Source organism: Python bivittatus, unplaced genomic scaffold (assembly GCF_059951505.1).
Source record: "Python bivittatus isolate LINGU-HERP-01145 unplaced genomic scaffold, Pbiv_v1 ctg000080_np1212, whole genome shotgun sequence".
NCBI classification, from domain to species: Eukaryota; Metazoa; Chordata; class Lepidosauria; order Squamata; family Pythonidae; genus Python; species Python bivittatus.
This window is the reverse complement of record NW_028277035.1, coordinates 88270430-88288472: the sequence shown is the minus strand read 5'-3', so window position 1 is coordinate 88288472 and position 18043 is coordinate 88270430. Positions and strand designations below refer to the sequence as shown.

Here is an 18043-nt window from a genome sequence, read left to right as displayed (position 1 = left end):
TACTGCTTGTCTCTTCTAACAGCAATCTGAAACTCTTTGTTAAGTTCTTTCCTGAGATTTTTGTCTTTCTTAGCTTTGGCTTAGAAACTGAGAAACCATAAGTTCCCCATTAGGAATTAAAGCTGATGGGGTCACTTTGGACCTGTCACTCTCTCTCAGCCCAACCCACCTCCCAACGTTGTTGTTGTGGGGAAAATAGGAGAGGGAATATTATATACACAGCCTTCAGTTATACAAAATTAAGGTGGGATATAAATATAAGAAATAAATAAACGTTGATTTCATTCTACAGTTCCTCTGGTTTCCTATCCATGAGGTTCAGCAGTTAAGCCAGTGTAAGCGCACTTGGCTGTTTGCTGGAGCAGATGACACTAACTGTCCTGGTCACCTTTTCCAACCTGATGCCGTTCAGATATGCAGAAATGCAGCGTCCAGGATGCTGAAGCATCTGAACACTTTCCAGCCACGTTTTAAAAAAAGGACAAAAACAATTATGTTTACAAGTCGAGAGAAGAAAGCTCGCCTCCCTCTCATTTTCTCCAGAGAAACTGTTGGTGAACTGAATGATAATTGGAAAATTGATCAGAGAAGGGGAAATGCCTGCTTTAACTTGTTTTATTTCTTTCCCGAGATATACTTGGACTTTAAAAATCTGGATTTTTAATTTCCATGTTGCCTGGGGATGCCCTGTCCCGGCAAATGAAATTGTCAAGCTTAGAAGAATGCGTTTGCAGATCTGCACTTTAGCCACGAGATGGCATGCATGTTTCACAAATTCTCTGGATGCAGTGAAAATAAATGGGATGGAGATAAAGGATCTAGTCCTTGGTATAGCATGAGGAATTCTGGGAACCTTTCCAGCAATTTGGGTTATAGTTCAGCCAAAGCACAGCTTTTACGTATTGTGATTACGAGTCACAATTCTATTAAGCAAACACATCCTTATTTCAAACAGAAATAAATGGCGGCGCAGAATTCAAGACGTGCAATTTCCAACAGCAACATTTTTTGAAGCATCTAGAGCAGTGTTGTCCAAACTTGGCCACTTTAAGATGAGTGGACTTCAACTCCCAGAATTCCCCAGCCAACATGGCTGGCTGGGGAATTCTGGGAGTTGAAGTCCACTCATCTTAAAGTGGCCAAGTTTGGACAACACTGTACTAAACAGTTGATGGGTTTTCAGTTCAATGAGGTTTAACACACCTGTTTGCTCGTTAAAAATAGAAAATAGAAAAAGCTGAAATTAAAAAAAAAAAACTATCTAGCTTTTGCATAGGGATAGGACACCTGTGCCCCTCAGCATCCCATCTGTAGCCCCCGAGCCCCACTCCTTTCGCACATTTTCAGGCTTTGAAGGGGGTTTAAAAGGTCACCTTGTGAAGTCGAGCGACCGCCTGCGGGCTGCAAAACTCAGAGCCACCACCGGTGCCACAGAGAGACCTCTTCACTCTACTCCCCCCTTGGGGCGGTTTGGAGTTTTGCAATCCAGATTTGGTCCTCCAGCGTTGGCCCAGTGTGTCCCATGGTGGGAAAAATTTAACTGATTTAAAATATTTTACCCTTTTTTTTTTTAAGTAGAAAGTGCTCAGGGCTGCTAAGAAAATAAAGTAAAATGAGATAGATGGATGGATGTTCTCCATCCGGTTCTTTTTCTTTCATAGACACACTCATATTTATCCCTACACCAGTGTTTCTCAACCTTAGCAACTTTAAGATACGTGGACTTCAACTCCCAGAATTCCCCATATTCTGGGAGTTGAAGTCCACACATCTTAAAGTTGCTAAGGTTGAGAAACACTGCCCTACACAATAAACACATCTTTTCTAGAAAAGCAGCAGCTCAGAAGGGGATGGGACTTCTCCTGTGGAATCTCTGCCTCACTGCAGCACTCTGTTGGAAGGCAACGCAAAGTCTCTTTCTCTTTAAAAAAAACTCCCACAACAAAAGGTGTGTGCCCTACCCCCCCCCCGCCCATCCCGAGGGTCTGTTGCAGGCTGGGACCTGGAAAGTCCGCTTTTGGGGAGCTGGGATCCCTGACGGGGTCCGCGCTGTTCTCCACCTCGGCAGAGTTAGTCGCGCTTGGGAGGAGTTTCCGCGGGTGGCGTTTAGGCTTAGTTTGCTAAGGATCGTAGGATTTGGGTCTCCGTTTAGCAAGCAGAGGGGGAGTCTTCGCGCGGTTCAGACCAGGCTCGGCTTCCCACGCCGTGGTGACTGGGGAGAACTGAAGTTGTAGTCCGACGGGCGTAGATCTGAGCTCTGCGGCTTAGGAGCAGCCTTTACGCGCCCGGCGCTTCGGTCTTCACCTCCCAGCCAGCGGGATCGTTGTGGTCTGGGGTCCAACCCAGCTGGGAGATTGCAAGAGAAAATGGGCTCTGTAGTCCCTTTTCATGTGGGGGGAATAGAATTAGGGGATGCCGTGGCACAAACGATGGTGACCTCGGAAAGAAGGCCCGTCGGAATTGGCCCTCGTACTCCTGCGGATGTAGGAGTAAGTAGCACGGAGTTCTCCGGAACTTACTTCTGAGCATACCGAGGGGTGTGGGTGTGCCTGCTCCGGAGCAGGTAGAACCAGGAGTAAGCTTCAAGGGCAGTGTAAGTTGTCCCCGTGTTTGTCATTCAATTTCAGTAACTATTCAGAGTATGTACGTGACATTTTAGAAGTGAATGTTCTGCTCTCCTGTTTGAGCATTCATAGAGGCATCTATGTAATGCAATCTGGATTAATTAAGCCAGTGTAAAGCGGTGTCACTTTGGTGTGTCATCGGTGTGCTTGGAGTATCCACAGGGTATGGTCCGAAGAGTCTGTATGGTGGCCACAAGGGTGCAATTGAAGGTCCTTTTTTTTTTACGTGCACACAGGTATGGGAAGAAAAACTGGGTTTTACGCATTAGAATACAGTGTAGTAAAATCTACTAATTGGGTTTATGTTCGCTGAACCAAGTTCTGCTGTTTTTAAACAGGCTTCCTAAATCGGATGCCTTCAAAAGCGTGGGGCTATAACTCCTGCAGTTCTCAGCCTGCACCTGAGCAGGTGTGCACCCCAGGGGCAAAGCCTGCATGGGGACACCACACCTGCCATCTCACCTGTTTTGACCTCCCCCCACCTCCTGGATGCCACTGAAAAGTGTGGCAGAGATTCCTATAAGAAGGGAGCCGTTAGCTGCAAATTCCTGAGAATTGTAGTCCAATGTACCTGGCTGTCATCAGTTTGAGGAAGACTATTTTACATTTGTTTAGGCAGAGAAAGAAAATGCATTTTTCCCACTGCAGTGCTGCAGCGGTAGAACTCAGAAGCCAGCCAGATTGTTCTTTCTAGGTGCACGATGGATGGATAGATGCAATAGATCAGGGTTTCTCAACCTTATCAACTTTAAGATGTGTGGACTTCAACTCCCAGAACTCCCCAGCCAGCCATGCTGGCTGGGGAGTTCTGGGAGTTGAAGTCCACACATCTTAAAGTTGATAAGGTTGAGAACCCCTGCAGTAGATAGATAGATAGATTCTCTGTAGCAGTGCCTGCCCTCTGGGATGAGGTTCCCCCCAAAATCTGAATGCCCCCCACTCTGCTGCTGTTTAGAAGAGCCCTGAAGACGTTCTTTGCCCAGGCCTTTGGCAAGGGAGAGTGGGGCCCCTCGCTTCATCATGCTTGCCATCTTTTATCTTTTATTGATTTTATTGTAATTTCTTTGTTGTGAGCCATACAGAGTCATTGAGAATCGGGTGGCATGCAAGTTTATTATTATTAATATTGATATTATTTGCCTTCAAGTTGGTTTTGAGTCCTGGTGACTCTATGGACAGGTCCCTGCAGTTTGCTAGGAAAGATTTTCAGAAGGGATTTGCTCTTGCCACCGCCTCTTCCTCCCTAGGGCTGAGAGAGAGAGGCACTCATCCAAAGTCAGCCAGTTGTCTTCCATGCTTAAGGCAGGACTAGAACTCAGGTCTCCTTGCCCCTAATCCAGCACCTTAACCACTAGATCAAGCTACTATCTACCTAAATACCGATCTGTCTGTCTGTCTGTCTATCACAGATACAATTATTTTATATATTTTACTGTGGGGTCCTTGATGCTCTCTGAGCTTGGTTGTTGGCTTGCAGACATCTCATGTTACCTAGTTGGGTGATGAAATGTCTGCAAGCCAAAAACCAAGCTCAGAGAGCACCAAGGACTCCACAGTTCAACCTTGAGCCACAAATAATCTATATATTTTATTGTTAAAGCTATGATTACATACCGTGAAAGCTGATGCAACATAGTGGGTGAGACTGAGCTGTGATTCAAGAATTCCAGTCCTGCTTCTGCTGTGAATTCATCAGAAGTGAATGAGGTGCAGGGAGAAGGTGAAGCGTGTGTGCAAGGAGGCCTGTGCCACATATGGGAAGTAATTTGAATTCCTCAAAAGACCTGTAACTTTAAAGTCTCCTCACCCTCTGGGAATGTCTGTGTTGTTGTATTTACAGGATGATGCCATTACTGTACCTTTTTCCAGGATGAGTTTTGACTTCACAGTCTGGAATTCCTGAAGGTTTCCCATCCAGGTATTAATCAGGCACAACCCTGTTTCATTTTTCAGCCACCTGCAAAAGTGCTATTATAAAGCATGTTATTGCTTTCTGTCTTAGCCTTTAGAGGATTCCTGCTGTATTAAATGCCCACCTTGATCGGCATCATATTTCTGCTTCTCTGAAACAATGGGGCTCTACAAAAGAGCAGACTGTGGAGTCCTTGGGGTTCTCTGAGCTTGGTTGTTTTCTTGCAAATGTTTTGTTACCCAGCTAGATAACATCTTCAGTGTTAGAAGGGGGTGGGGTTTATTCTCTTCTAAAGAGCTGAATGTTCCGTTGGGGTCAACAATGAGAAACCCTTCGTTAGCAGGTCTTTTAAAGTGGTGTTTGTCTCTCCAGAGTCCAGCTATCTGGGGTTGCAAAGTAGCAACGGTGAACTGTTTGGCATCAGGAAGTGACAGCAGGGAAGCTCTGATTCTGCTTTGCAGCAGCCGCAATGGATCATGGCCGTATTTGGTAAGCATATGGATCTGCCCAAAGTCACCCATTGGGGGAGATGGGCAGCATACAAATTTAATAAAGAAATAAAAATAAATCCTTCTCTGGAATAAGGACAGGAGGAAGGGGGAGGGAGGCCCACCAAGGTCTGGGAGTTCTATTCAGCTATTTATTATGTTTATTTTATACACACACACATCTATCTGCCTATCTATGACTAATTATAAAATCAGCTTGGCAGATGTGATGGCAAAAAAATCTCAGAAACACCACCACTTCCTGCAGTTTATGACATGTAGGCATTTACTTGCTCTGGAGTTGCAGTCAGTTCAGTAGGCAAAAGTTTAGCTGGGCATGATGTTCAGATCTTTGATGGGTTCATCTTTCTAAAGGAAATGCTGTAACTGAGGCCATAGCGTAGGTTCCCATCAAGCAGAATAAAGACCATCCAGTGGGCAAGTTGTGCACTGAATTTTGCGGGACCAAATGGCTGAAGCCATTAAAGGCTGAAGAATACAATTTGCTTAAACTTATTTCTCAGAAGGTCCAGCCGCGTGAAGGACAATCAGTGGGATTCTTATGTCAGATGACTGGGTGAGGTAGAAATTTCTGGGGATTGCAAGAAGAGAATTTGGGAGGTGTATGTAAACTGTCAGCCCTAGTTAGTAAGTAAAGTAGTGAACAACTAGAGAATTAAGTTTCAGGTAAAATTTTTGGAAAAGACAGGTAAAGCATAGAAGGGCTGGATACTCCTCAGTAGTCATGAGACACTAAAATTGTGCACTGGGTGCAACTCATAATACTGTTTGTCATAAATTCTAGTAATAGGGTGTATAGTTTCTCATGTTTTTCAAGCTTTGGACAAGGAGTTTCCAAAATCACATTCATTCTGTTTCTCCCAGTTGACCAACAGGGAATGGAGGCTGAGAAAAATTGGTGTAGCAAATCTGTAGTTCAAGGGTCCACCACAGGCTGATACTCCATGTACAAAATCACAGAAACGGAGAGTATAACCAGTTGCAAAGCACGGATTTTTCAGAACGCTATCTCCCACCCTCTTTTTCTAGGCAGGTGGGCACACTTAGAGTCAAAACACTGGGTTGTGGTTCTTCATCAATGTCTGCTTGAAGCTCAGAGGCTTTCTTGGAAATACAGGAGGAGACCGGTGCTTTGTTTTTGAGATACAGTGGGGCAAAAAAGTATTTAGTCAGCCACCAATTGTGCAAGTTCTCCCACTTAAAAAGATGAGAGAGGCCTGTAATTTTCATCATAGGTATACCTCAACTATGAGAGACAAAATGGGGAAAAAAATCCAGAAAATCACATTGTCTGATTTGTAAAGAATTTATTTGCAAATCATGGTGGAAAATAAGTATTTGGTCAATATCAAAAGTTCATCTCAATACTTTGTTATATATCCTTTGTTGGCAATGACAGAGGTCAAACGTTTTCTGTAAGTCTTCACAAGGTTTTCACACACTGTTGCTGGTATTTTGGCCCATTCCTCCATCCAGATCTCCTCTAGAGCAGTGATGTTTTGGGGCTGTCGCTGGGCAACATGGACTTCCAACTCCCTCCAAAGGTTTTCCATGGGGTTGAGATCTGGAGACTGGCTAGGCCACTCCAGGACCTTGAAATGCTTCTTGCGAAGCCACTCCTTCGTTGCCCGGGCGGTGTGTTTGGGATCATTGTCATGAAACCCAGCCATGTTTCATCTTCAATGCCCTTGCTGATGGAAGGAGGTGTTCACTCAAAATCTCACAATACATGGCCCCATTCATTCTTTCCTTTACACGGATCAGTCGACCTGGTCCCTTTGCAGAGCAACAGCCCCAAAGCATGATGTTTCCACCATGATGTATGGTGTTCTTTGGATGCAACTCAGCATTCTCTCTCCTCCAAACACGACGAGTTGAGTTTAGACCAAAACGTTCTACTTTGGTTTCATCTGACCATATGACATTCTCCCAATCCTCTTCTGGATCATCCAAATGCTCTCTAGCAAACTTCAGACGGGCCCAGACATGTACTGGCTTAAGCAGGGGGACACGTCTGGCACTGCAGGATTTGAGTCCCTGGCAGCGTAGTGTGTTACTGATGGTAGCCTTTGTTACTTTGGTCCCAGCTCTCGCAGGTCATTCACTAGGTCCCCCTGTGTGGTTCTGGGATTTTTGCTCACCATTCTTGTGATCATTTTGACCCCACAGGGTGAGATCTTGCGTGGAGCCCCAGATCGAGGGAGATTATCAGTGGTCTTGTATGTCTTCCATTTTCTAATTATTGCTCCCACAGTTGATTTCTTCACACCAAGCTGCTTGCCTATTGCAGATTCAGTCTTCCCAGCCTGGTGCAGGTCTACAATTTTGTTTCTGGTGTCCTTCAACAGCTCTTTGGTCTTGGCCATAGTGGAGTTTGGAGTGTGACTGTTTGAGGTTGTGGACAGGTGTCTTTTATACTGATAACAAGGTCAAACAGGTGCCAGTACTACAGGTAACGAGTGGAGGACGGAGGAGCCTCTTAAAGAAGTAGTTACAGGTCTGTGAGAGCCAGACGTCTTGCTTGTTTGTAGGTGACCAAATACTTATTTTCCACCATGATTTGCAAATAAATCCTTCAAAAATCAGACAATGTGATTTTCTGGATTTTTTCCCCCATTTTGTCTCTCATAGTTGAGGTATACCTATGATGAAAATTACAGGCCTCTCTCATCTTTTTAAGTAGAAGAACTTGCACAATTGGTGGCTGACTAAATACTTTTTTGCCCCACTGTACCCCAGCTTCCTAAAATTTAATTAAAAGAATTTTCTTTAAAAAAGTTAAATGAGCGGAAGTTTGGCAGGCACCAAGACACGCGGGCATCCCATGCACCATCTTAGGGACTGGGAGTTGAAGTCCACACATCTTAAAGTTGCTGAGGTTGAGAAACCCTGCAGTGGATAGATAGATCCTCTGTAGCAGTGCCTGCCCTCTGGGATGAGGTTCCCCCCAAAATCATTGCCTGCCAATTATTGCCAGCCCAGTGTGCTAATAAAATTGGGCTGTGTTTGCCAAGCCAGTGTCCACATCTAATAATTAAGGATGAAAAAGTACCAAATGGGCTCGGTATCCATTTGGAGTGATTTCATCCCTTACATTGCAAAAAATGTGCACCTAAGAGGCTCCAACTCTAAACTGGAAGCAAGCAAGCAAGCCATTGTCTTCCAATGGCTATTATAGGTGGGGGGGGGTCAGGTCAAAATGAGCAAGATGGTGGGTGGAGCCTTGCAATGCCAACCTCTGGTAGGAGCTGAACACCCTAGTTTTTTTAAAGAAGGCTCCTAAACTCTCCAATTCCCCCCTCCCCCCAAAAGAACTGAAAATTCTGCAGCCCCCTTTCTGGTGATGTCCTTGTGTTGCTGCTAGGCCCCCTGGCAATTCTCAGGGCCCTTCCTCTACCTGACCTTGCCTTAGAGCAGTGTTGTCCAAACTTGGCCACTTTAAGATGAGTGGAGTTGAACTCCCAGAATTCCCATGCTGGCTGGGGAATTCTGGGAGTTGAAGTCCACTCATCTTAAAAGTGGCCAAGTTTGGACAACACTGCCTTAGAGAGAGAGCACATGGCTCAGTATTGAGTGCCAACAGTTGAAATGGTCTAGTAAAACAAAAAGAAGCATTTTTGTGCTTTCCCTGAATGCTGTGAAGGGGGGATAAATGGAATATGGATATGGGTGATTTCAGTATCACATCAGTATTACATCTGAAAAGTCCTTTCCTTGTCGAATTATTTACTTGGCAAGAAAAAATGTCCTTCGAGCCGGAATCGAACCAGCGACCTAAGGATGACTTTGGTGGCTCTCTACAGTCCTCCGCTCTACCAGCTGAGCTATCGAAGGGATGAGCCTGGGGTGCTCTGTGGCTGTTTTTCACTTCAGGTGTGGCATCTACTGAGCTGGATTTTCATTTAAATCCAGTCCCTTCGCAGCAAATGCAAAGGAACACCTCCTTAAGAGGTAAGAGTAATTTGGTCATGAGCTTATGAATTGGCTTCAGCTGCCCCTAATCAGAGTCTGCCTAGGAAATGCCAGCAGCCGTAGGATATGAAGGTTGGCTCTTAATACATCAGTAGTTAGCTTGAGCACAGCTGTGGTTTACTGTAGAAGAAAGTGAGTATCATAGTTTCATAAAAAAACATCTGCCTGACCTATCCGCCCTTCTACTTTTTGCTTCTACAGTGACACCTGGTTTGGCTGTGGGGGTGTATGATTTAATTACTTATTCGGTGCTATTAATTTTTATTTAATGCCCTGCATTACGTTCAAGGCAGCGTGCCTGGTTCTCTCCCTCCCTCACCAATCCACTTCTTTAATCTAGAAAACAACCCAGTAAGGTAGACTACATCGAGAGCCAGGGACTGTTCCACAGTCCTCAGTGTACTGCACATAAACCAGCATTTTAACCACTACGGTAACATGGAAAGGCATTATCTGCTGAAGTCCTGGATATCTCATTGATTACTTATTTTTCCAGGTGTAAATGTGTATGTGCAGAAGTTCATTTCTTCGCCTCCAAGCTTCTTAATGTGAAATTGTCACCCAGACACTTGAAAAACTTGTGTTAGGTTTAGAATCAATGCTGAGTTTCAATACAAGTTCCCTTTGGGGGAAGGAAGAGGATCACTTTTATAGTTTGGATGCTTGCTTTCCGTTCCAAACAAGTGACATAAGTTATGCAGGTTGTCATGATAAAGATGGCATTGTAGGAAGACTTCATGATACGTAGGTGTTTTAGAGCTGCTAGTCCCCTTAACCAGCAGATTTTGATGCCACCCAAATGTTATCATGCAAGGCAAAGAGTTACCTATGTGGCAAGAATTCTGCAAAAAGACACAGCAATCTAAAATGAAATTTCAGTTCAATGCCCCGTAGGCTCATAGTTATCTAGTTTTAAAAGGAACCACATCTAAGGATTAAAAGAACAGAGCCAGCAGATTCCTTAGATGGCTCAGTTGACAGAACAGAGAGGGACTTAAGTCATCCTTCGGTCACTGGTTCAATTCCAGCTTGAGGGACCAAGTGATTTTGCTTGCAAGTCGTTAGGGTTTCTCTCTTAAAGATTGAAAGTAGCTTAGTGAAACCACACGCTGTTTCTGAACCTCCAGACAAAATTGAAAGGTTTCTATACAATATTTTGCAGGGGAAAATGTTTTTTTCTTCCAACCCATACACACGAGGATGTGCATTACAGAGTTTCACTCTTTCCTTCTTGCTTGTAAGCTAAGTGTTCAGGCTTGTAGCACTTTTCTCCATGACTGGGGCATAAGAAGTTTCCAATATGTAATAATAAATGGGTTACATGTTGGGCATAACCTGCAAGTCCAAGTAGGATCCAAGTTGTGCATTGTCTTAGCAGCACCATAATGGACTTTGGGCATGGAAAATGGAAAATCTCCAAAACAAAATTGTTTTCTTAAAGGAACAGGCTGGGATCCTCCACAACAAATAAACTTGGAACTCCCCTTCTCCCCCCCCCCCAAAAGGAGAAAAGTATATCTACTGTATCTGGGTTGCAAAGCTCCAAATGACCTCTAGATGGAAGTAAAGAGATACAGAAAACTCTTAATCCCTTGTTGCCATTAATGGCTAGCTGGATTTTTGTAGCCCAAATCTGGTACTCCTAGGAGAAGCAAGAAGATTGTTCAATATTTTTTTCTTGCAAGAAAAAGATTGAACAATGAAAATGGAACTTCACTTTGAGTTTTATACCATCCTCTTGGTAGGAAATGCCATGGACTGCCATGGATTATGTTGGTTTTTTGAAGATGGGTGGGTGGAGCCTTACGGTGCTTGACAAATAAACATTTAATATGTGTTTACATATGGAATCTACAAAAAATCTATACATATTGAGTGAATCATCCCATCTCTACTGAACATGCCTGGTACTCATTTAAAATCACTGAGATTTTTGTTTCTGTTTTTGTTTTTCCTTCTACATACAGTATGTTTTACACATTGGGAACTCTTTCGATTTCCTTTTACCTGCTGATCCTTCCCTTCTTTTGGCTACATAAAGATGAGTTTTTGGAGCATGATTTTGCTGGAAGATTTGCCAATATATAGGAGTTGAGCAAACTGCGGGCACCAGATGTGACAATCTTAAAAGTACCTTTGGTTCTTCAAAAAGCAATGGGATTTTTTTTTAACTTGTATTTTTTAGTGTATGCTGCCTGTATGCTATGGAGTTGGGCAGCCTTAGGCACGAAATAAATAAATCTTATGTCATGACTGGGTCCATTCCAAACCACAGAACGGGTTATGGCCAGCCTGACTCGTGTTGTGATCTGCATTCCTAATTTTAGGTATATCAGCTGACTCTATCAGTGCGCATTAAGCAAGGATTTTTAGCTAGCAGTCTGTGGTAGCCTTTCATAATCTGATGATGTCCAGATTCTCAGAATTCCCCGCCCAAGGCCGAGAAGGCATGAGAGTTGAAGTCCAATGAGAGTTCCAGGTTGGGGAAAGCAGGCCTATAAAAACGCAGAAAGGAATGGCTATTAGTCTATTCCTATAGCATCTCTGTAACTTCATGGCACCAGGTGATAAGGAGCTCAAAGCCATATACAAAATCTTGATGATGTTGTTATTTGTATTCTACCGTGTTCATGTTTAAGATAGCATGATCTGCTCAAAGAACTCCAGTTTTGGGTGGACTAAGAATATAATATGAAAATCAGATCAAGAAGACACAAATGACAGGACTGGCCTTCCCATAAGCCATGATAAGTCATGTAGCTCAAGTTGCAGATTGGGAAACTTGGGCAGATTGGGCAAGGGCATCGTCTGAAGGGAAGTGTGACCCTGTGACCAGCCATTATTCATTCCCTGGCTTGTGGTGGCTGCTTCAATCATTCCTATCTGCCCTGGTGACCTGCTAGTGTTGGCCCCAAGAGAGAAGCAGTTGATGGACCTCTTGGGAACGAATACTGGGCTGATGTCTTGCTCTGAATGGCTCTTCTTCAGGGTGAGGCATTAGCTTGTCTCCAAGAGAAGGTGAAGAGCATTCTGAATATGCGCCACTCTGCCTCATTTAAATGACCACACGTCCCCAGGCTGCCCTGCCTAAAGCACTCACCAGGGAGTGATGGAGAAGGCACTTTGGATGTGTACAAGGTAGCCTTCCATTGATCATAGCTGGAAATATGTTACTGGCCATCATGAGCTAAAACAGCTGCCTGGTTCCCAAGTTTCCCAGAAAAACCAAAGAGAAGATGGGGCAGTGGCTCCTTGGTAGAGGATCTGCTTTATTTGGAGGAGGTCCCAGGTTGATTCTTGGCACTTCAAGGAGGGCTGATTGAAAACAAAGAGAGGTGCTCTTTGTTAGGGCTGGGAATGGACAAATGGATTGATCTGTATAAAACTTCTTCCCAGGCTCTTCCCAGGTTCTTCTATAAAAGACATATGTAGTTTGAGTAATGGTAGGGTTCAAAGCATTGACGCCCCTACTCCTTTTCCAGGAGAAGAGATTATTGAATAAATAGAAGCAGAATCTCCCTCTTTCTTCCTAGGCTTGGCCTTATTTCTCTTTTTCTTTCTAAATTCCTTTTCTGAAACCAGATCTCCCTTTATTCTATGCCCATAATTGTGCCTAGCTTCTTCCTTCCCTCTTTCAGTAAAACACCTGAGGAGGATCAAGGGAAGCAGGAAAAACAACCCTTCTTGGACTGATGGTTTTTGTAAAGTAGAGCTCCAGAGATGGATGTTCCATCGCCCCAAAGGGTAGGCTGGCTTAATCTCAGATAAGAACCATTATTATGTTTTCATATTGAAATACCAACAAATATAGACTGGTCTCCCTTGTGGGCTGGGGATAAAATGAAAGTAATGCCATGGGGGCAGAAAAAGTATATATTAGGAGAAAGGCCCCTAGCTACTGTAGAGGGAAGCAAACTAGCTTCCTTACTCTGGGATGCTGGCTGGGGATTAACACTGCAGATCCTCCTCCTCTGTTTGTAAAGGAAAATTGTCCAAGTCACAAACACTTCTTCTTTTGTCTAATGAATGGTTGTTCGTGTCTTTTCAGTGTTTCTGAGTCTCACTGCTCTTTGCTTCTTCGGCCAAGTAGTCCCAGTCCCTTAGAGAAATGTTTCAAGGACCCCGAATATGACCATTGTTGGTTATTGCTAAGAATATTGGATTGGGCAGAGCTGGCAAACCAAAGCAGGTTGTGATCGTAGGAGCTGGAATCGGTGGACTTACAGTTGGGCAAGTGCTTCTGGATGCTGGGCACCAAGTGGTAAAGAGCAGACGGTGGGGAGATTGCAAAGGCAGGTGGGGTGGGCTCTGAACGGGCACCAAAGGTACTGTAGCATCTCAGGAAAAGCCCCGCTTAATTCGTCTTCAGTTAACCCCACTTAAACTTTTTTCTTAGTCAAAATAGATCTAACAAAGAAAATGTGGCCTGGAATTGTCAACACTTCCTATTTTTTTTTTAAATAGGCCTGATTCAGTTCTTGAAGCCATTTCATCTGGATCCCAGTTATCCTGTGAAATTGCAGCCAAAGTTTATTTGACTCATTTTTAGCACAGCATTTTATGTATTAGGAAAACAAACAATAAACCCCATTTTTAAGATTGAATTGTTACTGTTTGGAACTCAGGGAGTATGGCCCATTGCCAGGCTGAGTTGATATAAAACATCCTTGCAAACAGTGGCTTACAAATCAAGAGGCCGCCTTGGAAATTCATCATACTTGGAATCCTGGTTAATCTGAGGGCGCATACCATGATACACTATACTTCAGGCTGCTGAAGAGGAACTGGTGCTGGGCAATTATCTCATAATATTCTAATTAGTAAGCTAGTTTGGTTGGAGCAGGATGGTATGTCTGTTCGCTGGCTTGCAAATTTAAGTCTGGTGATATGCAATTCCTAATCAGTGAGGTATCGAATGGGGTGTCACTGCCCAGCATTCCACAACATGTTTATTACCAACTTAGATAAAGAGCTTATCAAGGGTGCATACAATGCAAAACCAAGTGGGACATTTAATACATTAGAAGGCGAGAGCAACACTCGAAGTCACTTGACAGATTAGAGAAGAGGGTTGAAAAATAAAAGAATAAAATATAAGAGACAAGTGCCAAGACGAGAATCATAAAGTTGGAAGCTACTTTGGAGGTTTTCTATTCCAGCCTCTTCAGACCATCCCAAACCAGTGGCTGTCCAACCTTTGCTAGAAAACCTCCAGTGATGAAGCACCCACAACTCTAGGAGGCAGTCTGTTCCACGGCTGAATAGCTCTCACAGTCAGGAAATTCCTCCTGACTCCAACTTCCTCTGACTTCTAGGTTGGATCTCTTTCTGGAAAGCTTCCACCGTTGGTTCTTGTTCTACCCTAGGGTACGACGGAGAATAAATCCACACCCTCTTCCTTGTGAAGCCCTTTAAATATTGGAAGACTGCTATTTTGTCTCCCCTTAGCCGCCTTTTCTTAAGGCTAACCCCTACTTCTTTTAACTATTCTTCATAAGATGTAACCTCTAAGCCCCTCACCATTTTTGTGTCTATTTTCTGCATCCTGGAGGAACCAAGTAGGAAATGTCTGGTCTGGTGGTAGTCCATGTGAAAAGAATCTTTGTCTTAATGAGACTGAACCTGAATTCCCATGTACCATTCCAGGGTTTCTCTCAGTCCAAAATAAGTTTATTGTTTATAGAAAGAACAAGATGAAGGTGTAATCATGGTTCTTCCTGTGCACAGTAGAAATGCACAGTAGAAATGCACAGGAAGATCCTTTTTGCTCAAAACACACTAATTGAAGGGGATGATGATGATGATGACAGATGAGAAGTAATCATAAATGGCACGTGGTAAGGAATAATAAGGTAAACAGAATTATGATCTTAGCTGCTATCACAGTCTGTTGATGTTTAGCAGTCACGTTTCCTATCGGAGGACTCTCAGATGGCTGGGCCCTGTAGAATGCAGACTTCCCTTTCAGATTAGGTTTTATCCAGGCTTAGCTAAGTACCAGAGGATTTCAGGAGGGCGCGAAGCAACGGAAACCCCGCCTCCTGCGCTCGCCAGCTGGGCTCTGCCCTAGGAGGGAGGCTCTGGCAAACCACTTCCGAAAACAGTTGCCTTGAAAACTGCAAGGACTCGTCCAAGCAGTCACTGCAGGGTCAGCAATGACTGAGTGCAGACAAAAAAAAAAAATGTGGATGGTTATAGCCATGAACATTGAAAAGCATTCAGAAGCTTCAGCTGGTCCGGAATGCAGAACATAGCACCATGGTACATCCACACAAGACCACTGCTGTGGGAGCTGCTGTGGGAGCAGTAGGCTTCCAGGTGCAATTCAAGTTGCTGGTTGTCACCTTTAAAGCCCTGCATGGCATTGGGCCAGATTACTTGCGGGACCGCCTCTCCCTAGTGGTTTCTTCCTGCCCCATCAGATCTGGTAGAGTGGGCGTGCTCAAGGTCCCCTCAATGAGACAGTGTCACCTGGTGGGGCCAGGGAACAAGCCTTCTTTGTCATGGCATCTGCCCTATGGAACAGCCTCCCACCAGAGAAATGGACCACCTCAACCTTACTGGCCTTTCAGAAAGCTGTGAAGACCTCGCTCTTCCCCCGGACTGTTAGTTTGGGAGCTCCAGCATGGATGTATGGCTAGGTGTTTTGGGTTTTTGATTAATGGGCTTCAGCCTGGGTTTTTGTTTGCTTGTTTATTTTATTCTTGATGTTTTACATGGTATATTTGTTGCCCAGAATTTTGTCAGATAGATGGGCGGCCTTACAATTTGATAAATAAATAAACATAAGTGGGGCAATGGATTCTAGGCACGGCAGGATATGTTAAAGGGGTTGGAGTGATGTACACAGTCTAACTCTGGGCAGGACAGTCACGGTCTTGGTATGAACCATAGAGTGGATAGGAGTCAGTGGTGTGATGTTGTAGATTCAATTTTAGGTTGCAGCAGTAGAAGAGTAGTTTCCAAATCACAGAAAGTGATAGTCAAACCCCACTTTGAATACTGCATCCAGCTCTGGGTGCCAAAGATGGGCAAAAAGGGTGATCAGAGGATTGGAAGCTAAGTCCTACAAGAAAAGGTAGAGGGAAGTAGATGTGTTTGTCTTTGCTCCCCTTCACTGGATGTGGGCAAATAGAGGCTGGAGGGTTTAATTTGGATGTTTGCAGTAAGGAGGGGTTGGGGTTGGATTTGATGGTGCTTTCAACTTTATGATTCTTTGAAAAGGGGAGGGGGAGAGGAGGAAGAGGAGGAGGAGAAGAGGAGGAAGAGGAAGCAGCAGCAGCAGCAGCAGCAACAACTCTCCTGTTGTTGGATCAGACATATGGCCAATCTAGATCAAGTCTGTATATCACATGGTGACCAACCAGATGCATTTAAATGCATTGAAGAAGCTCGCAAAGCAGGACAAATCCTGATATTTATTATATCCAGGTTATAATGCAGATGGTGTACAACCATCAAGACTGTGTCCTTCACAATTTCTACTCCTTCTTTTAAAGTGATTGAAGTTGGTGATGACTACCCTTCTGATGGCTCAAAGTCCATGGTATTGTGACAAGATGTGCTCCCTATTGGTCCTTGACCTCCTGCCTTTCGATTTAGTGGATATCCCAAAAGTTTAACGTTGTTTATTCACCATCCTCTCCTACAATCTCTACATCAACATTTTGCACACCATACATGATTGAAGATACTTCTTACCATGTCTCCCTTTATCTGCTTTTTCTGTATACTTACTTATCTGGATTTATAAGAGAACTCTGAGTGGAGTACCTCCCAACCTTCGTAAATTGGGTTAAAACATAAAAGTACAATAAAATCAACAGCATAAACATAGCAGCAGCAACATATGTCACATGCCTAGGGCTCCAGGAACACCGATCATCAAGACTGAACCAGAAGTATTGCACAGCCACACCACGTATGAACAAAAACATGTGAAATTGCAGATGCTAACTACCACCCCTTGCATCTGGTATGTACAGGGTATAACACCCCCTCTGACTGTGGCAGAGAGTGCCAACTGCTTATTGTTTTTTACAACGTAAATGGGCACGTTAGGGATTGGGTGGATCAAATAACAGGATATGGGGCCTTCCTGCTCCAGGCTGTGCTGGCTCTGGTTGAGGCCCAGGTGTGAATGGAAGGAAATTGCTTGGTTTGGATTCTCTTCTGTTGCCTTTGCAGAACTGCCTTGAATCAACACATGCGCTGCAGCTCAAGTGGCTTTACTTAATTGCTTTTTTCCACTGCAGGGCAAATTTATTATAAACCGATTACAAACCTGGGTGGGCCATAGAGTATGGAACAGTACAAACCATCCAACGTGTAAAGAACAAACATGATCATTGGCACATTTTGTAAGTCCTGTTTTGGTGTTGGGGAAGGGGAGAGGGGGGTTACTATTTTTCTTTGATGAGTTGAATCTTGCAGAATATAAAATACATTCTGTAGCCTGGGAACCATAGACCTTCTTCACACACAACTAAGTCATAAACCATGATTTACCAACTGAGAGAACTGGCTGGATTGAAGAAAATCTCATTATGATGGAGCACACACGTAGGCTTAAGCCATAGACTTGGAGAGAAGATGATCCTGATCAGTACAGTATATGAGTGGCAGTACAGAATGCACCATGGCTTCCTTGGCTCGTGGCCAACCTGCTTCTACATCTCCTCAGCTTGTCAACAGAAGGACAGCAAGAGGAGGACTAGCTTGACCTCCCTTGGCCAGAAAAGAATAGGCATGTTTTTCTAAGTGTTCATGGCAATTGATGTCATGGTTGGGAATTCCAGGAAATGAAGTCCCAACGTGTCTGGAAGGCCTCAGGTTGGGGAGGTCTAACATAGGAACTTCTTACCTCATGTTTTTGACTCCAAAGGAGCTCAGGATCTTAAAAGATAAAAATTAATCTGTCAGACCTTGTGACTTTATTTATTCAGGTGTTCCAGCTCTTCTGCAGCAGAGCTATTAATAACTATCCTTTCCCTCTGGGATCTAAATAATTGCTCCCAAAGTGGTTC

General features: G+C 44.0%; 1 non-coding gene across 1 annotated transcript; it reads right to left on the bottom strand.

Annotated features, from left to right (window-relative positions):
• Window positions 1-8791: 8791 nt before the first annotated feature.
• Window positions 8792-8879, bottom strand: TRNAY-GUA (transfer RNA tyrosine (anticodon GUA)). Its single transcript is given in 2 exon segments — window positions 8792-8827; window positions 8843-8879. It is a non-coding gene; the product is annotated as a tRNA-Tyr (tRNA).
• Between the last annotated feature and the right edge of the window lie 9164 nt (window positions 8880-18043).